The following is a 6762-nucleotide window of genomic DNA, read 5'->3' as shown; positions in this document are numbered from 1 at the left end:
ATGGTGAACAATACAAACACCAGACAACAGAATGAGGTAGCAACAGTACTGTGTAGTGATAACAACTTCAGCCACAGAACACAACTGAAAAACTTCAATGTAATAATAAAAAATGAAGAAATCAAATCCAGAGTGCAGTGCCAATTACCAGGAGGTGCCACGGACAACAAGGGGAATATTTTTGTGTCAGATCTTTGGAGATGAGGCCTTATCTGAGTAGCAATGAACTTGTACCATCTCTGGGATGTAATCTGATTGCTGACTCCTGGGCTGAGTGCAGACAGCCTTTCTTAACCCTGATAATGAAGAAGTCATTTAGTGACGCCAGCTGACAGCCAATGCTGTCCAATCAGATACTGGGGAGGGTCACTTGAGGAGGACAGGCGACTACAAAGAGAGCCGTACATGACAGACCAATGTAGAGGGGCTTTATTAGACTTTTACACTAATTTAGGTTATCATTTATAAATGATAAGAGTCTTTACAAACCAAAAACATTCATCATCTGTTTGTCAAGGGTGAGTCCAAAAGTGGGAATTTTATTTATTATAATTTATTATTATTATTATTATTATTATTATTATTATTATTATTATTATTAATAATACAATTTAATGAAAACTCAATTGTTTACAAGTTTGGTTCTCTAGTCTCTAATCCAACAAACTGTACTTTAACATGATACTTAGAATCTCTTCTTTCTAACTTTTTGTTCTGCAAATTTTGAAATTAGGTCATCAAAATCGATACCCTCAGCTACACTATTTTCAATTGACAAAATAGCTAAGCTAGAGAGTTGGTTCATAGTGGATCTGAGATAATTCTTAATTAGTTTGAGTTTTGAGAAACTCCTCTCACATGATGCAACAGAAACACATAAAGTTAAGAAAAATCTTAATGCTAAAGTGAGATTGGGAACAAAGTCTAAAAGTTCATATTCAACCACAAACTCTAAGAATCTTAAGGAAGTCCAAACAAGAGACTCTTCTTTTGGAACTTTGGTGGCTTTAGAAATCTTCTTAGTTGTGGAATTTCTGCAAGGATACCATCTGCAGAAAGCTCATTGTAATTTTCAACCAAACTGTGTACAAACTTGGGAAGTTCAGTTTCCGTGGTTTCATCAGATTGCTGGGCTGTAAGACTGCAAACCAATTTGATATACATTCCATGCCTTCAATGTGTATCGATTTCTTGTTGAAACCTATCAATGCACTCTAACATTGACCTTTTCAGTTCTTGCTCGTCTGCAGCCTTCTCTCCACGCATAATTTTCTTCCTCCTGACAGTTCTTCTTTTTACTACAGGAATGCCCATCTCTTCACATGTGTCTTTTGCAAATTGCAGTGCTCCCTCAACAAGGTCATTTCCAGTGTCTTTTAAAAAGACCTTTATACTTCTCATCTTAATAACAGACTTCTTGAAGCTTGTTCCAAGAATCTGCAAATACTTTTGAAAGTGGTTGACTTCTTTTAAGACATTATTCCATAAACACAAAAAGCACAAAAACGAGAAATCACACATTGCAGGCAACAGAATTTGAGCTGCTCCTCTGGTTTCGATCATTTCCGAAGCATCACACAGTTCCTCAATTGCATCGACAATCTTCTTAAAGCACTTAAACACAGGCTTAACAGCTTCGTAGTCAACACTCCATCTTGTTTCTGAAAGTCGCTTAACTGTAACTTCAGCATTTGTCAGAAAGATTGTCCATCTGTCGTAGAACCTGAGAAAACACATACAAACTTTCTAAGGTCCCAAAAAAGTCATACATAATGGAACTGTTGCAAAAGAGTGTACACCACACAGATTGAGAGAGTAGTTTGTACAGGGTACAAACAATGTTTTAGGATAAAGTTGACTTTTTTGTTCTCTATGTGGACATAATAAATGATTTCACTCATTTGATCTATGTGCGAGACGTCGGGCATGCTGTCAAAGAAGGTACTAAAATACTTTGCATTTTTAATATCAGTCAAAATTTTTTCCTTAAAAATACTACCCAGAAGTAAGATAAACTCATTTTGTGTGGTGGGAGACAAATAGCTTGGTAATATCTTACCCGACTGTGACTGAGTTGACTGTTCTAGTTTGATTAAGTGCTCTCTTAGTACAGGATCATGTTTTGATAGAAGTTCAATCAGCTGTAGAAAATTTCCTTTGCTCTCCGCCAACATATGCTTTCTGTGGCCGCGGAATGGAAGATTTTGTTTAGCCAAAAACATAGTGACGTCTACGAGTCTTTTTAAAAGATCTCTCCATTTCCTTTTTTCTGTTTCAGCAGCTGTCTGGCTAACTTGATCAATTGTTCTATTGGCAATTAGACTTGTTCTTAAAGTTTTCCATTTTTTCAAAACAAGCTTCATGTTGTTCTGAGGTTTCATGGTTGTGAACTTTCAGATTAAGTTTCCACCAAGTTACTCAAACTTGCATTTGTGCCAAAGAGCCTACAACAGAAACAGTACAAGCTTTGTTTTTTTAGTTGAGTTTGCCATCCAGGTTCTCAGAATTTTCTCACCATTTGGCTGACTGATATGGAACCAATCAGACGTCAACTGTCGGTCAGCACCCTTCGTCTTATCCTCTTGTCTCTTAACTGAAACAAATGGTCCTTCTTTGTTTTGAAACGCTTCACTTCCTCTTTTAAATAAGTCAACTATTAGATTATCTGGAACAGGGAAAGGCCAGTCAGAGATGTCAGAAAACAAAATATTACTATTAGTTTCTTCTTCATCTGCTCCTTCTTCTTCTCCTCCTCCTTCTTCCTCTTTGTCTGATGCGATGTCTTCTGATTTATTTTCTTCTTCATTATGATTATCTTCGAAGTTAGTATTTTCTTTGAGCTCTTCAGTTTCTTTGTGAATGTCCTCTCTAATTTGTCCTTCACTTTCGTGACATCTGTCAGGTTTTTCGTTAACTCCAACTTCACTCTCGGATTGAGATAATGTTGAAACATCTTCTTCCACACTTGATGTTGATGTCGAAGGTTTAACAAATTTCAACATCGACGAGGCCAGCGACTGGACTTCCAAAACTTTGGCCTTATGTTTTTTTCTTTGCTGTGCTTCACTTGGGCGCTGTCACTTCATGGTCTAAAACGTTTCACGCCAACAATATTATTATGATGTTCCGGTTAAAAATATCATCTTGTTGAACAGAATCGACTTGGGGCGATGAAATATTTGTGGCAGGGATGAGACAATGAGTCACAGGACCGGTTGTTTGTTTACTTGAGCACCAGAACAGTTCAAAAGAAACGAGACAGAACACCCACGCACCACACAATAATACTAAATCATTACAGCATCACATTATTCACCCGCAATTTGCTGCAATTAGAGATTGTTAAAGCCCATGTAAATTATTTGACATGTTATTTTATGTAACAAAAAGGCACATTAATACAAAACCGGCAATTTTTTGTCACTCTCTCAGAGCTGGTACACGGTGCGGGCCACACCCACCGCACCCGCCTTCCTCGCCACTGCCCAAGACAACGTTTCTTCACGTCGAGACTACAAGCTGGAGGCCACAGGAGCTCAATAAACTACAACAGCAAGATGGACGATTAGAAAGCTCTGCTTTAAGAGAGTGTCAGCTACACAAAGCTTCGGTTTCATTTACTTGACAGAAAACTCCAAAAAGCAGAAGTGGGCCCTTCTGTACCCACCACTGAAGGTCACATTTCACCCCTCACTACTCATTGTTAGTTCACTCTGCTTGGACTTTCTGTATTTTGTAAGTTTATGTTTCATTTTTTGGGCACACTCTTTTTACATTTTATGTCATTAATGTTCTCAAATGTGTGAGTATAGCTTGACTTTTACAAGGACTTATCTAAAAAGGGTACATTGGTCATGAAATGCAAGAAGGCAGAAAAATATAAAAAGTGGAAACAAAATGAAGAGGTGACATCGATGATATACGATCAGTGGCAGATGTGACATTTAAAAATCAGAAAGGGCAGCACAGAAAAGGTAGGTACCAACTGAAAACAAAAGAAGAAAGCTGATTGGTGGAAAGACCTGTCAGTCACTCCTGAGTGGACTGCTGAGGTCAGCCGTGGCATGCAGACTTCAGAGTTCATGTGTTTTTGATTTCAAATCTGTGACCATGTAACTGAATAAGTCTGTTATTTATCGGTTAGCATGTTCTGAAACTGTAATGTCATCACAAAGATCATACAAACATGTAATGTGCCATTTGTGATCAATCACTTTTGTTGATTTTTATGGCACCATTTATCAGCCCTGTATAGAGTGCCACTTCCAGATCGGCAACCCCACTGCACCCCGTAGCACATGTGGAGTTTGGGACTGGAGCACAAAGTGGATGGCACTCTGAGGAAGGAGAGACTTGTAAGACGGAACAAAACCAGCTGCCCTCCCGGTCTGTCTTCATTCAGGACTCACCTGAGTGGTGGGATTGTTCTGCGCGCCTTAGCTTACATTTCATCAGCTTGCTTTCTGTGTTTCATCAGATAACCAGCAGAGTTAATCGGAGATGAGCCAGGCCTGTTACAATGTGAACGTCTTTGACTTTTTGGTTTTCTTTAAATATTTTTCTGCTTCTTCACTTTGAGTTCTTGCAGGCCTTGTACATTAGAGATTATTAATACATGAGCATTTGGTGTTAATAAGGAATTAGTAAACGTTTTTAGCAAATTGTAAGTGTGGCCTGTTGCCATTTTGTAGCTTTATCCTTCTTGACTGTGTTGTTAGGACGTGTTGCACTGTTGCCTCCCTAGAATTAAGTGTCAACAACGCTCGCCTCACACCTTCATCACACGTGAGGCAGAATCCAAGATAGTAGATCAACTGTTAATCCCATTCCCTGCTTTGCCAGTCCCTTGGCTCTGTGTGTATCAGGTGTATGGCTGATGAAACTTCTCCCTTTAAGGAGTCCAGGCACCGGTCAGATGAAGAACTTGCGCTTTGGGTTTAGATGTAAAACTGAGAATACCTCATGCTGGATATGCTGTAGACGGTGAAAGGGAGTCTGTGGATAGACTAAGGTAGTAAGGTAAGTACAGTTAGACACGTCATAGCATTTTATCTTTTAATATTTATTTATTTTTATTTTTTGCCTTTGTTAAACAAGATCAATATTGTCCTGTTTGAGGTGATAGATGTCTCTCCTGCACAGTAACTTTATTCACACACACAGCCTGCTTACCATCACTGTTTTCAAGAACACACGAGGACATGGAGACTTGACTGTTTCGTTTAATTTAGATCAGGGTGTCAACATAGATCCTGGAGGGCCGCAGGTTTTCATTTTAACCATTTTCTTAATTAATGACCCATTTTGCTGCTAATTAACTTTTCCCCTTCATTTTAATAGACTTGCTATTTAAGACTAGAACCCCTTGTCTGTTTCTTTTATTCCTTAATTAGCTAACAAGCAGTAATGAAATACAAAATGACCCAACACTTGACCAGATAACCTTGCTGTCTTACAGTATCAGAAAATAAGAAAGCTGAAGGTCTCTGTGACGCTGATCTGCTTTCTGCTAGGGTCAAACGAGAGCACATCATGAAATTAAATACTGAGTTCAAGTAATCAACAACATATCGGCTTCTAATTAAAGCTGGTTAGAGTGAAACTGGTGGGAGTTTGATACCCCAGCTGGTCATGTATACCCCTGGCTGGTCAATCGTTGTTCACTTCACATCTCATTTATATTTGGGTGCATTTATGGAAAAAAAACAATTCAGAGGATTCTTCAATTAACAAAGATGAAGAGAAAAAAGTCAATTATCAGCAGAAATTGTTACTGATTAAGAAAGCATCAGGAAGGAAAACCTGCAGCCACTTGAGCCTGTGGGTTAGAGTTAACCTGATTTAGATCAGAGTATCAGCAAAGGTGAAAGGAAGGTCTAAGGACTGTAGTAGGACCAGTTATGTTATATGGATTGGAGACAGGTGGCTCTGACCAGAAAGCAGGAGACAGAGCTGAGTGCCAGGAGTTAAAAGATGCTAAGATTTGCATTGAGTGTGATGAGGATGGACAGGATTAGAAATGAGGACATTAGTGGGTCTGCTCAGGTGGGATGATTGGGAGACAAACGCAGAGAGTGAATGTGTTGTTTGACCTGGGCAGTTCCAGACTGGCATATATGGGTGGCAGACAGAAATATGAAGGGGCACATGGTGTGACGAGGTGGGAAAGGGGTGGAGTGGGGGTGGAGAGGGTGGTGGTGGGTGCTGGGGTGCTCTGGATAACTGTTTTTATCAGGCCTCACCTAAGTACCTGTCCAACTTGGTGTCCCACCTGAAGGTAAGCTTCAGCTGGGTAGCTCTTAGGGTCACTGAGGCAGCAAACCTCGACCAAGATAAGTGGCAATCCCTCTGGAGAAAACTGAAAAATAAAACAAGAAAAATAAAAATAAAATATTCCTCATCAGATTATAACAACTAAAAAATGACATTTACTTTAATTGGATGGCCTATATCAAATATATTCGAACAACAATAACACTTCTCACTATTGCCAATATAACAAAACTAAAAAGGTAGGCCAAGTTATAAACAAAAATTCAGTTCAAAGTCTTGAAAATAAACTGAAACACAGAATAAAAATAAAAAAAGAATAAAATATATCCATCCAGATCTTTAACCAACAACATAAATTTATCTATGATGGCTAATTCTCAAAAAATTTGCAAAATAAAGTAAGAATAAAATAAGACCTCTCAATATAGACAATAACAAAACAAAAAGGGTTGCTAAAGTAATTAAAAAAAACAAAACCCCTGCTTTCTT

The 6762-nt window shown here is 38.6% G+C and overlaps 1 pseudogene; it reads right to left on the bottom strand.

Annotated features, from left to right (window-relative positions):
* Positions 1 to 1173: 1173 nt before the first annotated feature.
* LOC120521626 lies at positions 1174 to 3002 on the bottom strand (annotated as a pseudogene).
* Between the last annotated feature and the right edge of the window lie 3760 nt (positions 3003 to 6762).

The sequence above is a fragment of the Polypterus senegalus genome, unplaced genomic scaffold (assembly GCF_016835505.1).
Source record: "Polypterus senegalus isolate Bchr_013 unplaced genomic scaffold, ASM1683550v1 scaffold_4902, whole genome shotgun sequence".
NCBI lineage: Eukaryota > Metazoa > Chordata > Cladistia > Polypteriformes > Polypteridae > Polypterus > Polypterus senegalus.
Note: the sequence above shows the minus strand (reverse complement) of the source record. Positions and strands in the feature narration are given on the sequence as shown.